The 18,266-nt window shown below is 42.0% G+C and overlaps 1 protein-coding gene across 3 annotated transcripts in view; it reads left to right on the top strand.

The window, feature by feature from the left end:
* The first annotated feature begins 15,535 nt into the window (after positions 1–15,535).
* Positions 15,536–18,266, top strand: part of LCP1 (lymphocyte cytosolic protein 1) — a 58,231-nt gene continuing 55,500 nt past the window's right edge. For all 3 annotated transcript variants that reach the window (XM_035302632.3, XM_078375391.1, XM_035302634.3), the window contains exon 1: positions 15,536–15,602. The gene's annotated coding sequence lies outside the window, so the exon portion shown is untranslated. The remainder of the gene's footprint in view (positions 15,603–18,266) is intronic.

The raw sequence follows: 18,266 nt of genomic DNA, 5'->3' as shown, positions 1-18,266 counted from the left end.
GTCTGTGAGATCCGCCACTGACTGTGACTTCCACAAGAGCAGAGTGTGTCTGTGTGATCCGCCACTGACTATGACTTCCACAAGAGCAGAGAGTGTGTCTGTGTGATCCGCCACAGACTATGAATTCCACAAGAGCAGAGAGTGTGTCTGTGTGAGCCGCCACGGACTGTGAATTCCACAAGAGCAGAGAGTGTGTCTATGTGATCCGCCACTGTTTCTGTTGTCACAGTTTGGCTGAGTCGCTTGCAGGAAGTAGGATGAATGAGGAAAGGAGTGAATGAATGTAGATGCTGCGGTCATTGCAGGCACAAGCAAGTTTTCAGATTTGCTGGGCACTTCCGGAGTCAGGATGATGGAAGCAGATCCTACACACTGGTAAATCGGAAATGTAACACTTGCTATTCAAGGGTCTTTAGTGTTAGCCATAATTTTCTTGTCCTGAATATGATTCTTCTTAAACAGAATCTAGGGTGCTTATGCCTCTTCCTTTAGTGATACTTATCTTTTACTGGGCACAGATAAACAGGAATAAAAGGTAGTCAGTCCTTTATTATTGAAATATAGTCCATGTAAGTGCACAGCAAAAATGGATTAAATGAGCCTTTCTTCTTTTATCCCCCCTCTTAATTTTACATGTCAGTTTTTAAACTTCTCCTTTGCATCCAGTGCTTCCTCCTAGACAGTTAAGTGTCCCACAGCTGCAGTCATCTCCGCGCTGATGAGGCTGCGATCCGTATCTTCTGCCCCGACCTGCACTAACTAAGCTTTGGTCACTAAACCCTTGCATTAGCACAGGCCAGCTCTCCTGAGCGACCTGCAGTGTTGCCTCAGCTTCATCGTAATCCATCGGATTTCATCTTTATCTTCCCTAAAAGCCACAGTTCTGTCCAGGGCATCACCACTCCCTAAATTCCTTAGATGATGTCTTGGTCCATTTGTGTTGCTCTAAAGGAATACCTGAGGCTGGGCAAATTATGAAGAAAGAGACCCATTTGGCTCATGGCTCAGCAGGCTGTACAAGAAGCATGGTGCTAGTGTCTGCTTGTGGTAAGGGTCCAGGCTGCTCTTTCGTTCATGGCAGAAGGTGAAGGGGAGCTGGTGTGCAGAGATCACAGGGCAAGAGCAGAAGCCAGAGAGAGGGGCAAAGTACCAGACTCTTTAACAACCAGTTCTTATGGGAACCAACAGCGAGAACTCACTCCCTCAGAAGTACCAAGCCATTTATGAGGGATTCACCCGGTGACCTAGACACCTCCCACTAGGCTTTCCCTTCGACATTGGCGAGCAGATTTCAACATGAGGCTGAGGGGACAGACATCCAAGCATCCAATAGCAGATGATTAACCTCAAAATTATCCTTGACTTGTCCTTCTCATTGACTCTCAGTAGACAGCCTCTGAGATAACTCTTATGTTTGCCCTTTGCTTCCCGTGCCCCTTCCCAACATCCCAGGCCTAGCCATTATTGCCTCAAACCTTGTCCCCAGCCATGGTTTCCTAACCCTTCTTGTTTCCAGCCATGTCCCCTCCGTTCCATTGTTCTGCCGCCAAACTAACCTCAAATGGCCAGTTTCATAGTTTCACTCTCTGCTGATCACATTTCCTGATTCTTTTCACCTATGTTTGTTTTGTGTCGTCTTTAACATTTTCTTATGCACAGTAAATTCTTGCTGAATAAAAAGTACTGAGAGTGATTGAAATAAGGAAGTTCAGTCATGTGAATTCACTGGGGCTATATTAACTATCCTTTGGCCTAGTGTGTAGAAAATTAGCAGCTGATTCATATCTCTATTTAAGGAATGGAGAACTTGACCAGAAATATTTTTATATTGCAGCTGCAGATAACACAAAGAGTTTTCATCTGGACCTCGATTTCCTTATCTTATGATAGAGAAAAATGCCACCTATATCCTAGATTTGCTGGAAGTATTATATGTGATGTGTTAAGGCACCCAGCATGGGATATCCCATAGATGCAAAATGAATCCTACTGAGTCTTACTACAAAAAGATTCAATAAATGAATTTGATGGCAAAATGAAATAATCATTTTATATAAATCACAATTTATAAAATTCAGATTCAAGTAAAATTTGACACTAATTATGACCTCTGTGCCAGGTATGTTAACACATATATCATCTTCTCATGGATACTTGGAAGTAACTCTGTGATACGGGTGGTCTTTTTTCAGTGTCCAGAGAAGTTTAGATGAGAAAAGGGAAAATGCCTTACTCCAGGCTTGTTGGTATATACTGGAATTAGCGTTTGTCCCTAAGATTTCTGGTTCCAAATCTTTTTCCCTTCCTTCCTTCCTTCCTTCCTTCCTTCCTTCCTTCCTTCCTTCCTTCCTTCCTTCCTTCCTTCCTTCGTCTTTTTTCATTTCTCTCTTTCTTTTTCTTTCTTCCTCTTTCTCTCTTTCTCTCTCTCCTTTTTTTTTTTTTTTTAATGGAGTCTCTCACCCAGGCTGGAGTACACTGGCGCCATCTCAGTTCACTGCAACTTCCATCTCCTCCTAGGTTCAAGCAATTCTCCTACCTCAGCCTCCCGAGTAGCTGGGACAGCAGGTATGCACCAGCATGCCCTGCTAATTTTTGTATTTTCAGTAGAGATGGGGTTTTACTGTGTTGGCCAGGCTGGTCTTGAATTCCTGACCTCAATTGATCCTCCTGCCTCGGCCTCCCAAAGTGCTGGGATTACAGGCATGAGCCACCACCTCTACCCTCTTGCTTTTTCTATGTACCATGCTCTCAAATGTTTTTCTTATCAGTTTTTTTTTTTGCCTTTTAAAATGCTGGTGACATATGTTTTTACTCTCCCATTGAATTACTCGGTTCACACTCTTATTTTCTGTACGCTTATTTTAAAACCTTTGTTTCTATATTGGTATTCTTGGTGGTTTGAAGGGTCTCAAACATTGGCTGAGCAGCAGCATCATATCTGTTTACAGAAGTTGCTTATTTCCAGCTTAGGAAACTGAAGGTAAGTAACATCCATTCATTTCAACTGGCATCTGTCTCAATGACTCTGTTAAGGCAAATGCGTTGTAAAATGTCAGTGAGTATCTAGGGAGTTGTTATAAGCCACAGGTAAGTGAACTCTCTACTTTTGAAATAGGTGTAGCCTGCATCATTTGCTGAGTTCCACTTTTTAATACATAGGAATACTGCAGAAATAACATTTTACGTGTTTGACATTTTATGGGAAAAAATGTGCAAGTCATGAATAGCCCTCTTTCTTTCTTAATCTACCTGAAAATAACTATAATTAACTTTTGCTACATTGTTATCAGAAAGGGATAGTCAAATTGGCATTAAACAGATGTAAAGCCAACCTTCATATAGCAGCTGTGTATATAAATTCTCTGGAAGACCTATCGTGCTTAGAGGATGAATTTTAGCTATCTATTTAAAACGTCTAATTACTTTAGCTCTTTGGTTTTATGTTAAAATGCCATATTGTTTATAGAACCAGCTTGCCTTCTCAACTAATATAATATGCATTGAAATTGTTCTACATGTAACGCACCATGTTAGGTGCTGTGGAAGTGTGCAATTCCTGTACTCCAGAAGCTGACATTTCAGCTGAGAGATGTATATAGCATCCTCACACTGTTCATATATGCTGGTCCCTCTGTTCGAAATGGGCTACATCACTTTTTCCCCTCCTTTACCTGGGCAGCTTCTATATATTTCTCAAGACCTAGTTATACATTATCTTCTATTTTTAATTGATAAATAAACATTATATATATTTATGATATACAATGTGATGTTTTGATGTATGTCTATATTGTGGAATAATTAAACTAAGCTAATTAACTTATCTGTCCCCTCATATACATATTTTTTTCTGGTGAGAATGTTTAAAATCTCCCTTAGCAATTTCCTTTTTCTTTTTTTTGAAATTGATTCTCACACTATCGTCCAGGCTGGAGTGCAATGGCACGATCTCAGCTCACTGCAGCCTCCACCTCCCAGGTTCATGTGATTCTCCTGCCTCAGCCTCCTAAGTAGCTGAAATTACAGGTGCATGCCACCACCCCCAGCTAAGTTTTTGTGTATATATATATATATATATATATATATATATATATATATATATATATTTCTTTTTTAGTAAAGACACAGGGTTTCACTATGTTGGCCAGACTGGTCTCGAACTCCTGACCTTGTGATCTACCTGCCTTGGCCTTCCAAAGTGCTGGGATTACAGGTGTGAGCCGCTGCACCCCGCCTCCCTTAGCAATTTTGAAGGATATGGTACATTAACAATAATTATCCTTTTGTACAATAGGTCTCTAGGAGTTACTCCTCCTTTCTAACTGAAATTTGTATTTTATGACCAACGTCTTCCCCCCATTGCTCAACTACTTCTTGCCTCCATGAGTCAACTTTTTAAGATTTCACATAAAAGTGAGATTATGGCCGGGCGCAGTGGCTCACGCCTGTAATCCCAGGACATTGGGAGGTGGAGATGGGCGGATCACCTGAGGTCAGGAGTTTGAGACCAGCCTGACCAACACAGAGAAACCCCATCTCTACTAAAAATACAAATTTAGCCGGACATAGTGGTGCATGCCAGTAATCCCAGCTACTTGGGAGGCTGAGGCAGGAGAATCCCTTGAACCTGGGAGGCGGAAGTTGCAGTGAGCTGGGATGGTGCCATTGTACTCCAGCCTGGACAACAAGAGTAAAACTCCATCTCAAAAAAAAAAGTGAGATTATGCAGTATTTGTCTTTCTGTGCCTGGCTTATTTTACTTAGCATAATGTGTCCCTGATAAATCTATAATATCACACATGAGGAAATTTCCTTCTTTTAAGGCTGAATAATATTCCATTGTGTATATAGACCACATATTCTTTCTTCATTCATCTGATGCTGGCTACTTAGGTTGATGCCACATCTTGGCTGTTGTGAATAATGCTGCATGGAATGTGGAGGATAGGTGTCTGTTCTGCATTCATTTCCTTCAGGTATATGCCTCTGCCATGCCTGGCACATTTCTCATTATGCCTTTGAGACTTGGGCACTCCCTCTCCCTACCTGTCTCTCCACTCCCCATTTCTATGAATCTGAATCATTCTCCAAGAACCAAGAACAGAACCAACTACATACTTTGTAGGCTCTAGTGCAAAATAAAAATGTGGTGTCCTTTGTTTAAAAATTAAGAATTTTTGGACAGTGACAGTAGAGCATTCAAACAAATGTGGAGCCCTTCTGGGCACAGGCCTGTGTAAGGCTGCACAGGCCACTGGATTATATGGTAGTTCCATCTTTAACATTTTGAGGAACGTCCATGTTCTTCCTAATGGCTGTACTAATTTGCATTGAATTCCCACCAACGTGTACAAGGGTTTCCTTTTTTCTCCATATCCTTGCCAATGCTTACCTTCTGTCTTTTTGATAATCGCCATCCTACCAGGTGTGAGGTGATAGCTCATTGTGATTACAGCTATACTTCTTGTAAGATGCCTTCCTGCCTGCCACCTTACTGTCATATTTTTTTAGTACCCTTTGCATCTTTCTATCACAGAGTTTATCACAAGATACTATAATTGTTATGTTTGGTGACTCCCTGATTGCAAACTTCCTGAATTTATAAGACTGAGTCTTCTAGGTTTGTTTTCTGAGTACCTGGTACACGGTATGATCCTAATAAGAGCTTGATGAATGAATAAAAATGCAACAAACACATACAGATATATAGTCATAAAGATTAGTTGACAAATGTGGCATGCAATAAATATCAAGAATGTCTTATAAGCAAGTGCTGTAGGCTTTAGGGGGAGAGGAAAGAATAGATGGGCGGTCAAGGAAAGATTCTTGGGCAGGCCCGCTTCCTGAGCTTGCGGCCCATGCAGTTTCACAGGGGTCTGTGCCCAGAAGGGCTTCATACTTGGTTTAATTTTCTGCTGTCATTGTCTAAAATTCCTGTTTTTAAACAAAGGACTCCACATTTTTATTTTGCCCTGGGGCCCACAAATTATGTAGTTGGTTCTGTTCTTGGTTCTAGGAGAATGATTCAGATTTATAGACAAAGAGCGTGGGGAGACAGGCAGGGAGAGGGAGCGCAGAAATCTCAAAGGCATATTGAGAAATGTACCAGGCTGCCAGAGGGTTGCTCTGAGGCTTGGAAGATGGATTGAGACAGAGTTTGGGTATTTTTCTAGCGGCAACGAATAACGTCAGATACATAGCAAGCAGGAGAGTGATGGCAGAAAACTGTAGCCTTGGGAAGAGTCATGTGGTGGTGCCACGTAGGATGGAGACAGGAACAGTGAGGCAAAAAGCAGGAAATCAGGAAGCGAATCCAAATGTGGTAGTAAAGCAGAAATGGCAAAGAAAGAACAAAACAGGGGAACGCTATGAGGGAAAAAAATCAATGAAACTCTGACCACATATGGAATTGAAAAAGAAAGCAGGACTCAGGAGTACTGTGGACCATCCACTCTTGGCAAAATGAAGGAAGGGATGGGCGAGGGCAGCTTCTTTGTCAAAAGAATGATGAATTCAGTTTTAGACATTGGAGATTATTGGAATTTCAAAAGAGACTTGTTCATTTTTTACTTAAATATCAAAAATTGTTCATGGAGAAGAGAAATTGGAAAAAGAAAGGATTGTTAACAGTGTCAAATATCCCATAAAAACAAGGACATTGAAGACTAATTAGAGTCCAGTTTCCGAAGAGTGATGAGAACAGCAGTCCAATAGAGATTCTAGAAATGAACAGAGGTAGCACTTCCTAAATGCATAGCCCTCTTGTCCAGTCCACTCCTCCTGAATTCCTCATCCCATTGACTGTTACTACTCTCCACCACCCAGTTTCCCAAGCTCCTTCTACCGCACGCAATTTCTTTCTTCCTCCAGAGTCAGTCTTTTCTTCCCCTTTCTGCCTATCAGGTGTCTCTGGAATTCACCCACGTGTCATTCTCCCACTGCCACCATCATCACCTTATGCCCTATCAAGACAGAGGCCTCGGGGATGGTTCAGTCTTTATTCTCCCCACTCTTCCTCTAGTGCTTGCCATCTTATCCTTCTCACTGGAGTTAGGGGGATTTTCCTAAAACTCAAGTCTAATTGTGTCACTTTCCATTTATGACTGTTAGGAATTTGTCCTACCAAAAATATTGAAGTTCTAAATCCAAATGCCTAAGAATGTGACCTTATATAGAAATAGGGTCTTTGCAGATGACCAAGTTAAGATGAGATCATTAAGATGGGCCCTGATCCAATGTGACTGCCGTTTTTTAAAAAAGGAGAAATTTAGACACAAATGTGTAGATAAAAGCAGAAATTGGGGAGACGCCTTCATAAGCCAAGGGTGACAAATGTTGCAGCAAACCCACCAAAAGCTGGAAGAGAGACATGGAACAAATCGTCTTTCACAACTCTCAGAAGGAACCAGTCCTACAACACTGTACTTCCAGATTTTCAACCTCAGAACTGTGAGACAATTCATTTTTGTCATTTTGAACCACTCAGTTTTTGGTACATTTTAAAAACAGCCCTAGGAAGTATTATAGATCCTAAAATGACTCCCCATTGCTGGCAGGGTGTGATGGTTAATTTTCTAGGTGTCAACTTGACTGGGCCATGGAGTGCCCAGATATTTGGTCAAACATTACTCTGGGTGTTTTGGTGACAGCGTTTTGGGGTGGTGTTAACATTTAACTTGGTAGACTGAGTTAAGCAGATGGCCCTCCCTAAGGGGGTGGGCCTCATCCAATCAGATGAAGACCTGAATAGAGCAAAAAGATTGACTGTCCCTTGAGTCAGAGAAAATTCTTCCTGACTGATTGCCTTTGAGCTGAATGAGACTTTGGTTTTCTTCTCCCTTGGACTCAAACAGAAACACTGGCTCTTGGGTGTCAAGCCTGGCAGCCTTCAGGCTAGAACTACACTGGCTGTCCTGGGTCTCCAGCTTGCTGAATCATCATGAAGATCTTGGGACTTGTCAGCTTCCCTAATCACATGAACCAATTCTGTAATGAATCTCTTTATGCATACACATACATGCACACACATATACATACACACACGCATTCTATTGTTCTGTTTCTCTGGAAAACCCTGATTAATGCACAGATGAGAGCCTGAAATCCTTAACACAGTGAAAAACTCCACTATGACTTGGTTTCCGTCAAATCCTCCAGTTTTTCTCTTTCTCTGCATTTTCTCTTAGCTTCACGCTCTTGACCACAGTACCATCCAGCTTTGGTCATATTTTCGATGTACTTTGATTTCTCCCACCTGTGATCTTTCACACATGCCATCCCCTTATGCTTATTATAGTACATTTCCACCTTTCCTTTCCATGTCATTCTTCAAGTCTCAGCTTTGTCCTCTTTATTAATGTATTCAACAAACATTTTTGAAATGTTGCATACAGTATTTAAAAGGTTTTTTTTGTTTGGTTTTTTTTTTTGAGACGGAGTTTCGCTCGTTACCCAGGCTGGAGTGCAATGGCATGATCTCGGCTCACCGCAACCTCCGCCTCCTGGGTTCAGGCAATTCTCCTGCCTCAGCCTCCTGAGTAGCTGGGACTACAGGCACGCACCACCATGCCCAGCTAATTTTTGAATTTTTAGTAGAGATGGGGTTTCACCAAGTTGACCAGGATGGTCTCTATCTCTTGACCTCATGATCCACCTGCCTCAGCCTCCCAAAGTGCTGGGATTACAGGCTTGAGCCACCGCGCCCGGCCACTATTTAAAAGTTAACAAAGCAAACACAGCCCTTGGCCTCATGGAATTCCTAGTAGGAGAGACCAATATCAAATGAGGCAATAGTATGTCAGAGATGTCAGCAGTATGTGGGAGACCATGAATAGGTGATAACAGTAGCCTTAACACATGTGGGAAAGCTGAATTCCAAACCCATAATGAGAGAAGCCAAAGAGGAGTCATTCAAATCCCACCTTGGATGCTCAGAGAAGCTCAGAACTCTGAGACACCAGATACTTTTGGAGGCAGAATGCAAAAGGGACTTGAAGAATTGGAAGAATCATAGAAAATTTATATAAGGAACAGTAAGACATTCCCCACCCTATCCTCACCCACATGTTGCTATACAAAATAAAGAAACATTCAGAAAAAAGAGTCTTTAGCTATTGCTATGGTTTGAATGTCTCCTCCAAAATTCATGTTGAAATTTAATTGCCATTGTGATAGTTAAGAGGTGGGGCCTTTAAGGGGTGATTGACCATCAGGGCACTGCCCATGTAGAACTGATGCCATTATAAAAAGGCAAGTTTGGTCCAGTCTTGCCTTCTTGCCTTCTGCCGTGGGATGAGGCAGCAAGAAGACACTCTGAAGACGTTGGCACCTTCTATTGGACTTCCCAGCCTCCAGAACTGTGAGCCAATGAATTTCTGTTTATTATAAGTTGCCAAGTCTGAGATATTTTGTTATAGCAGCACAAAACAGACCAAGAGAGAAATTTTGAGGTGAAAGCAGAAATAAGAGGCTCAGTGGAAGTTTTGAAGAAAATGTAGAAAAATTCTGACAGTAAAATAGGCTAAGAGGCAGAAAATCGGAGGAAAGAAAGAAAATTAGAAGATTAATCCCAGAGGCAAATCAGACAAATAAATATAATTCCAGGGAAGTAGAGCATAGGAAACAGAAGAAAGGAAATAAGAGATGGAGACAGAAAATATTTCCCAGAACTGAGACCTGAATTTCCCAATTAGAAAAGACCACTGAGTCCCTTGCACAGTAGATGAAAACAGACTTACACTAAGACAAATCATCAATCATTTTCAGAACACCAGGTATAAAAAAAATTCTAAAAATGTTCAGAAAGAAACCAAAAAGGACACGCAAGGGACCAGAAGTCAGAATGACATCAGCTGTGTTAACAGCAGCCCTGGAACCTAGAACACGCAGGAACAATCCCTTCCAAATTCTGAGAAAATGATTTCCAGTGTGGTCTTCAAAGAATGAACGTCTTAAATAATGTATGTCCCATATAGTCTCTCTCAAGAATCTACTAGAGGATGTATTCATTGCAACAAGAAGCAGACTAAGGTGTGTGGCCTAGAAATAAGAAATCCATCCTAGATGGGGAAGAAAGGGATCCCCATTGTGACGAGGAAGGAGAGCTAGATCCAGCTAGGCCACAGGACTGAACAGGGGAAGGGCCTCTCTGTGGGGGAAACAAGGAATGGATTCATTCCTTGATGTTTTAAATTGCATTTTAGCTCTGTTGGAGAGTTTATACAGAATTAGTAATAAGTACATAGAAACCTCCCATATCAAAAAAAGATATAAAAGCATAGTGCAAAATATTCCTAACTCAGTTATGACTGTTTTGATAGTCATTATAAAAACTTAGTATTGATTTAACTGAAAGAACTAAACTGTTCTGGAGGATGATGGGAAGGTTAACATGTATATGTTGGACTGGGGGGATGTGAGAGGGTCAAACATCTCCCAGGTAGGAAGGAAAAAATATATATATGTGTGTGTGTGTGTGTGTGTGTGTGTGTGTGTGTATCTGAACCCAGTCAAGATACAGCATAACCATAGCATCTAGAAATATGGAACTAAATAACAGAAGAGTTAGCTAAAACTGTTGAAAATACTTGTTTCTAGGGAATGGGAATCAGAGGTGAACGAATATGTCAGGAGACTGGTGTTTCATGAGAAGCCTTGAGGTAATACTTGACTTCTAAAACTATATATGTATATTACTTTGATTAATAAAGAAAACGTATGTCCACCCACAAAAAATGTACGCAAATGTTAATTGCAGCATTATTTATAATGTCAAATAGTAGAGAGCATCCAAATATCCAGCAGCTGATGAAGAGATAAAATGCAATATATTTCTATAGTGGAATATCATTCTTCTATAAAAAGGAAGGAAGGCCAGGTGCAGTGGCTCATGTTTGTAATCCCAGCACTTTGGGAGGCTGAGGCAGAAGAATCACCTGAGCCCAGGAGTTTGAGACCAGCCTGACCAACATGGCAAGACCCTATCTCTACAAAATAAAAAAACTTTTTAATTAGCTGGGTGTGGAGATGTGTGCCTGTAGTCCCAGCTATTCAGGAAGCTGAGGTGGGAGGATGGCTCAAGGACAGGGGTTCAAGGCCTCAGCAAGCTATAATCGCACCACTGCACTTCACCCTGGGCAACAGAGTGAGATCCTGTCTCAAAATAAATGAACAAATAATAAATGAAGTATGACATGCTACAACACAGATGGACCTTGAAAACATGCCAAGTGAAAGAAGCTAGTCACAAAAGAACATGCATTGCGTGATTCCCTTTATATGAAAAGTCCAGAATAGGCAAACTCTAGAGACAGAAAATAAACTAGTTGTTGGCTATGGCTGGGGATTTGGGAGATGGGGGTGAATGGGGAGCAACCTTTAATGGGTAAAGAGTTTCTTTTGGGGGCCGGGCGTGGTGGCTGAAGCCTGTAATCCCAGCACTTTGGGAGGCCGGGGCGGGTGGATCACGAGGTCAAGAGATCGAGACCATCCTGGTCAACATGGTGAAACCCCGTCTCTACTAAAAATACGAAAATTAGCTGGGCATGGTGGTGCGTGCCTGGAGTCCCAGCTACTCAGGAGGCTGAGGCAGGAGAATTGCCTGAACCTGGGAGGTGGAGGTTGTAGTGAGCCGAGATTGTACCACTGCACTCCAGCCTGGTGCCTGGTGACAGAGTAAGACTCTGTCTCAAAAAAAAAAGAAAAAAGTTTCTTTTGGGGATGATGAAAATGTCCTGGAATTATATAGTATAATTGTTGCACAACTCTGTTAAAATACAACAAACCACTGAATTGTACACTTTTTAAAGGTGAATTTTATGGTCTGTAAAGCCTATTTCAGCGAAGCCATTACTTAAACAATTAAAACGTTAAAAATCATACCTAATTCGTAGAGTTGTTGTGAGGAAAATATAAAATAATGTGTGTTAAGGGACTAGCCCAGAGGCTGATGTAAATAGTAAAAGACTAGTTAACACTTACGTAGGATTTGCTATGTGCCAGACCCTCTTCTAAGTTCTCTGCATGTGTCAATTCACTTAACCCTTGCAACAACTAGAGAAAATAGACACTGTTCTTGTCCCCACTTTCTAGATGCGGAAACCGAGGCCAGTGCAAGTAAATAATTTGCCCAAGCTCATACAGCTGGTACGACCGTGGAGCTGGCCCAGCATCTTTACTCTTCACCACCTGATGCTCCCTGTCTCTGCCTCCCAGGCCCCACGTCTGGGTTAGTGCTGTGTGTTCCCAGGGACACTGCCTTTCATGTGGTTCCAAGTAGAGAATTCTTCGCTTGCCTTGTTTCCCTCATCTGTGTCTTCAACTACAGTGGACATGGTTCATTGGTAGGGACAGGGCCCATCTTAATGCGTCTTCCTTCCCGGCCCATCATACGTTGGGATGAGAGTGGACTGTAAAGTGAAACAAAGGTGTTTTTCTCTTTGTACCAACACCATGAGTGCATGCAGAGGAAGTGGGGAGAGTTGAAGAGATTAAGATGCTAGAGAAACATGAGAGAATTCATGGAGCAAGGTGTGTAAGGAAGTGGAAGATGAAGAGTGAGACGGTGATGAGACACTGACCTGGGGAAGAGAGAGCAATGCCACTTCTATTAAGCCGAAGGAGAGGAGGAAAGATGGATATTGTGAGAGTGGAGGGGAGGCTCATACCAGACCACCTGGATCATCTCAGTCAAGAGGAGGCAGCAGAAGAATCTTGGGCAGGACAAATCGTGGCAGGGTGGAGTGAAAGGCTGAGGCAAGAGGAAGAGTTTAGAATAAATGGCCAACTTCGGGGGGTCTGTGATCTCTTTACTGATATTATGGTCTCTTTTCCCAGAAAAAAGAGTTCCAGACACGTAGAATTACGCATTTAGTTTTAGGGGTCTATGGACTCCAAGTTGGGAATTCCTGCTCTCAAGAATTAATACAATTGAATGAAAGTGTTTCTGCCAAGTAATCTGAAGTCAAGCAGCTTGACTTTTTAGCGTTCCAAGTTTGTGTTTCTGTGACTTTCCTCAGCAACATTCAGAAGTCTGAGAGTAGCAGGCGATCTGGTATCTGGAACTGAGGCCAAGGCTTCAGGGCAGGAGAGCGCGGGATGACGTCTGAGGGGGTGGTGGGGCTTAGAGAAAGGCAAAACCCAGGCCAGGGACAGGTGGCGGTGGAGGCTTATCCACGGCGGGGTGAGGCAGGTCCACTCTGTGTGCAGCCCGCAGGGGCGATTGTCTGTAGAGAATGTAAAAACGGTAAGAAAAACAAAAGTCAGTCTTCCATTTGCTATTAAGATGCACAAGCCATTGTAAACACCAGCAGCCATAAAATACTCCTCTCTGAAAAAGTCTTGGTCTAGCACCTAAGCAATTGCCTGAAACTGGGCAGACTTACAGCACTGAGAGGCGGAGAAAGAGATTAAGACTGAGGGAGAAGGGCAGGGCTTGCAATGGTGCCGTCCAGGATGTGGCAGAGGGGGTGTGGGTGCCTGCCGTGGATGCTAGGGTACAAGACGACTCTATTACTGGGTGGCTGTAAGCAGCACCCAAGTCAGTGCTTTCGTTGTCTACAACCCAGACATTTCCTGGAATCCTAAATCCTTTCTTCACTTAGCAGACCTCACCTCTGCCCAAATCTGCAACTGCGTTGATCTCACACTGGCTTTTTCACCTCTCTGTTAGAGGTGGCATTTATTTCCTTACATGGTTTTTCCCCACTTGACTGTTCTCCTAGAGAGCAGCGATTGTGTCTTATTTCTGAGTCACCCGTTCAAACACGCCTGCAAACAGCCACTGAACCAGTGCACAAGTGTGTTTTGCTCTTCTTTATAGATTCCTCCAGTCTGAGATGACCGGACACCAATAAATACAGACTACAGCTGCTTTCCTTCTCCCAGGTAAAGGAGACTTCATGAAGGGTTACTGTTGGGCCTTCATGCCATCCTGAAACCACCAGGATGTGGAACCAGATCACGGAGGCCCACCCCTTGTATCTGTAAGACCATCAAGACAGTATCTGTGGGCTCCTGCCACAGGGCCCCGAATGATGACAGCATTTTGCTTTCAGTGTGAGCAGTGCTCTACAGCCATGCATGGATGTTCCGCTGCTGTCCTGAAAGAATCCAGGTGCTTCTTGAAAGCTCTCTGCAACTTAGTAATTGGGAGTGATTATGCAACAGAGAAAACAGAGTCCCGTCACCCCCTCAGCCTTCCCTGGGAAATCACAGGAGGACTGATAGCTCTCTGTGAGGTGAACCATTTCTAGAATCCCCACCGTCTCGCCCCGTTCTTCCACCCACTTGGTTCCCCAAGATCCCCCCTGTGGGCTTCTGACCAGTTGCGAAACCACTGGCTAGTGAAGTAGATAAACCAGAACAGTTTGGTTTAACGTTTAAGGGCAGAAAAAACTTGCTAGAGGAGAAATCAAAAGAGCAAAAGTATAAGGGCAGCCCTCCAACCAGTCAGAACACTTGGACCACAGCAAACACAGACACATGTCGACTCTGGAGCAGACATCTTCAGCGTAGCATCTGACCTGGGAGCACAACCACACGTCCTCATTCTTAAACAGCAGATCGACTACTGGAACCACACAGTCTCTGGGCAATGTGGAAATATGTCTAATATTTAGTCAGCATAACTCAGGGTGCCACAGTCTTCACAACTGTGTGAGCACTTGAAGATGCTCCATTTGACGATAGGTATTTGCTCTTAAGCATCTGGGGTTTGAGTATAGAATAGAGCTTCCCCCACCCACCTGCTAATTTTATAAAATGTGCATTCAAAAAAAAATCCTGTCTGTAAGAAGGAATGAAGCTACCCATTTAAATATAGCAGCTGCCTGTGCATCTACTGCACTCTTTATAGGAAACGCTTAAATAATTGAGATACCTAATTGGGTTAAAGAGATTCCCTAGCACATAGATGTTCTATAAATAAAAGAATGAGTAAATAATCTAGTAACCTTCCTTTTCATGTCCTTCCCTTAAAGAGAACGTTCTGTTCTGTTTGCACCAATAAGACCACTGTTAGAGGACTCCAGAGAGGTTTGATTTGAGGTGGGGCGGGGCTTTCCCAGGGAAGTCCCTTTTCATTTGTTTCAGGTGTACTGCCACCTTTTTCTTGGCTCTTTCACTAAAAGTGACTACTTTGTTGATCTTTGCTGTAGGTGGGTAGGCACCTGGGCTTTGCTTTTGCAACTCGAGTTAAAGAACTCAACAGGCTGACCTTGCCTTGCCGTCTAGAATCAGAAAGGTTTACGTAGCCCAGGGACTACTGAGAGGGAAGAGAAAGGGAGAGAGAAAAGCGCATATAAAGAAGTGGGCAAGAGAGCGGGACCCTGTCTCAAAAAAAAGAGGAAGTGGTAGGTGGTGTCTGAATTTCTGTGTGACCTGTTCTGTCAGGTGATTTTTGGTGGGGCGGGGACATGGAAAAAAAAGTTAAAATGTCCTTATAAAGACAAAATCTTTTTCTTTCCTGGCTGATGATTTCTCATTCTAGTCACTTCCTGCCTTGTGACCACACACCCGGGCTTGACAAAGCTGTTCTGCAGATCAGAAAGAAGGGGTTCCTGGTCAGACGCCAGTACTACCAAGGGCAGCTTTTTTCCTACAAGGTAAGTTTTCTTCATGTGTTTTGCTGGGTTTAAGTGCTGGCGATGCCCAGCGGCACCGTTTCTGTGGATTGTGTGGGTTTTGCCTTCAGGGGACTAGAGATCTGAGCATGTCACCTGAGACCTCTGTGATTCCTGCCACGGCCTAACTGCCCAGGACACGTGCGGCCACCTTACATGGCCATCCAAGATGGAGCCCCTCAACTCTCGGGGCTTGGTTCTTCTCAACTTATCTGCAATTATTACCTCTACCCAAAATTAGGGTTTCTTTTTTCTTTTAAAACCAAACCACATTCCAGTGTATTTCTATTGCTCTATTTCAGGAAAGCTATTTACTGTGATTTTATCTTCTTTAAAATGTTTTCAGGAAAGTGCGTATTGATAATTTAGATTGTACTGCTTATTGGCCTAATGGGGGTAGTTTAATTTTAGTTCCTGTGGTTCTGTTTTTCTTTAAAAACGTCGTTACAGTACTTTAGTGGATATATTAGTATCTTGAGTCATATGTTACTGAATGTGATACTGGTTATTTGAGTGATTTTTGGTGCCAAGGGTTTTTAATGGGTGTGCTTTATAACCACACGGAATTAGAGAGAGGTTTTCTCTTTTCCATTTGTTCTCTAAAAATGAAAGCAATTTGTGTCATGTTTAATTGTACTGTTTTTGTAGAATTGTCTCAATTGTTTGTTATGCTTATGACCATACCAATGATACTCACTGAAATTCTGGGAGAAAGACTTTTATCTATAATAGAAATTTTTATGCAGTTTATATGAGATATGTATTCCAGAACTTTGCCCAAACATAGACTTTGAATCTTGTAGTATACACTTTTATTTAATTACCGCTATAATATCACACTAAGAACCATTAACGAATGATAACCGTGAATCAGGATATTTATCAAAACCTAACTTTTAATACAATATATTCATTTTAATATATTATATTAATTAGCAACTTGTTTTCTAAAATTACCCTATCAAGACAACTTTCAGAAACACTGTCAGTAAGCAAATTGTCTGCACACATCTTGATTTTGAATCAAGATTTACGTTTGTACATCCCTATGTTTGTGTATCTTTACGTTTGTCGTGAGTTTCTATTTGGTTTCTATTAAGTATAATTGTTTAAAGAATGTCTGTGTAGACAAATTTCAATCATTTACCTATAAATGTGAATTTCTGGAAGTTGCAAAATGTGACCACCAATATGACTTTGCACATCTCACCTGAGTAGTTTCAAACAAGCAAATGTGAAATTGAGAGAAGAGGGACTTGAACCCCAGAAAAAAACAGACTAAAAAAATACCGTGTCTTATTTTAAGTAAAACTATTAATGAGAATAAAATAAATTAGAATGTGAAGGAACGTCCATCTTTTTCTTATATTTAAGAAGAAACAAAAAGGACTACAAGAAACTTAATTCAAAATAAAAAGGTCCCCTGTTGAAAATTAAGTTTACGCTGCTAAAGCACCAACCCCATGTGTTACAAAGATATTCCTCTTCACTCTAGCTCACCCCCAGGAACATCAGGGGAAAACTCTTCTAGGTCTTGCTCTTTGAACAAGCATTGCTGTGGTGGGTTTGAGTTGTGCTTAGGAGGACATTTCCTTAGCAATCCCAGAGATGCTTTTCTTGGTAGCATTTAAATTTTGTCTCTTTTGTAAATGATGCCTTGAAACAAGGTAATTTGGGAAACAATTTCTGTGCTTTCACTTCATTTATAATCCTATCTCTGAACTCTTTGGGGGAAGGGAAGACCAACAAGTAAAGTCTCATTTGAATGTATCCATTTAACTTCAAGAGGACAAGAAAATTAATAATAGCGCTTAATAATTAGAAGCATGTAGTGTAAGCAGCTACTCTGTATAAATCGCCTTGTTTAATCCTCTCAGCTACCTTTAGAGTTAAGGAATGGGTTAGACAGTTGAGGGAACTGGCCCTAGGTCCCTGGGCAGTTGGGGTGGGGGACAGTAGATGGTCAGAATTTCAGGCTCCTACTGCCTGTGTCTGTTACAGATCCTCCCTTCCAGGCTGGCATGCTTACCCCAGAGGTAGGTGATTACAGGCTTTTATTACGGAAGCTGGCTAAGGAGATCTTGGCACTCACAGTTTTAAGAGAGGAGAGAATGAAAGAGAGGGAGCAAGAGAAAGAGAGAAGAGAGAGAAGAAAACACTGTAATAAATTTACAAACATTTTTATTTTTATAAATAAGAGATATCATTGCAGGTTTATAGTAACGGGATGAAGAAATAGATTTAAAATTAACGCATAACTTTACTAAAGAATTGTTTGCCTTTGCAAACCTGCCTCAGCCCACTTCCCCAACCTTATTTCTTGTCACTTCCTTCTGTTCAGCCTCCCACTACCCCATCCCCTCTTCCGCCTCTGCTAACCCACATTTTAATGCGCTAGACCACAAGCCACCAGAAAGTTCCATTCTCTTTTCGCTCCAACTGCTTCTTTAATTGTGTTCTTCTTTCTTTTTAAAACTTCTGATCATTTCTCAAGGCTGACTTCAAAAAACGAACCCTTTTGGAGGCCTTCCCGTCTTCTCCCTGCCAGCACTAAATTGTCTTTGGCTTTGATCTCAGAGTCAGTATAGCATTAATCTTTTGTCTTATTCCAAGTCCTTCTTTGCTGACAGACCTGAGCTCCTTTTC

Source organism: Callithrix jacchus, chromosome 5, assembly GCF_049354715.1.
Source record: "Callithrix jacchus isolate 240 chromosome 5, calJac240_pri, whole genome shotgun sequence".
Classification (NCBI taxonomy): domain Eukaryota; kingdom Metazoa; phylum Chordata; class Mammalia; order Primates; family Cebidae; genus Callithrix; species Callithrix jacchus.
The sequence above is the reverse complement of the archived record's forward strand: the minus strand, read 5'-3'. Positions and strand labels throughout refer to the sequence as shown.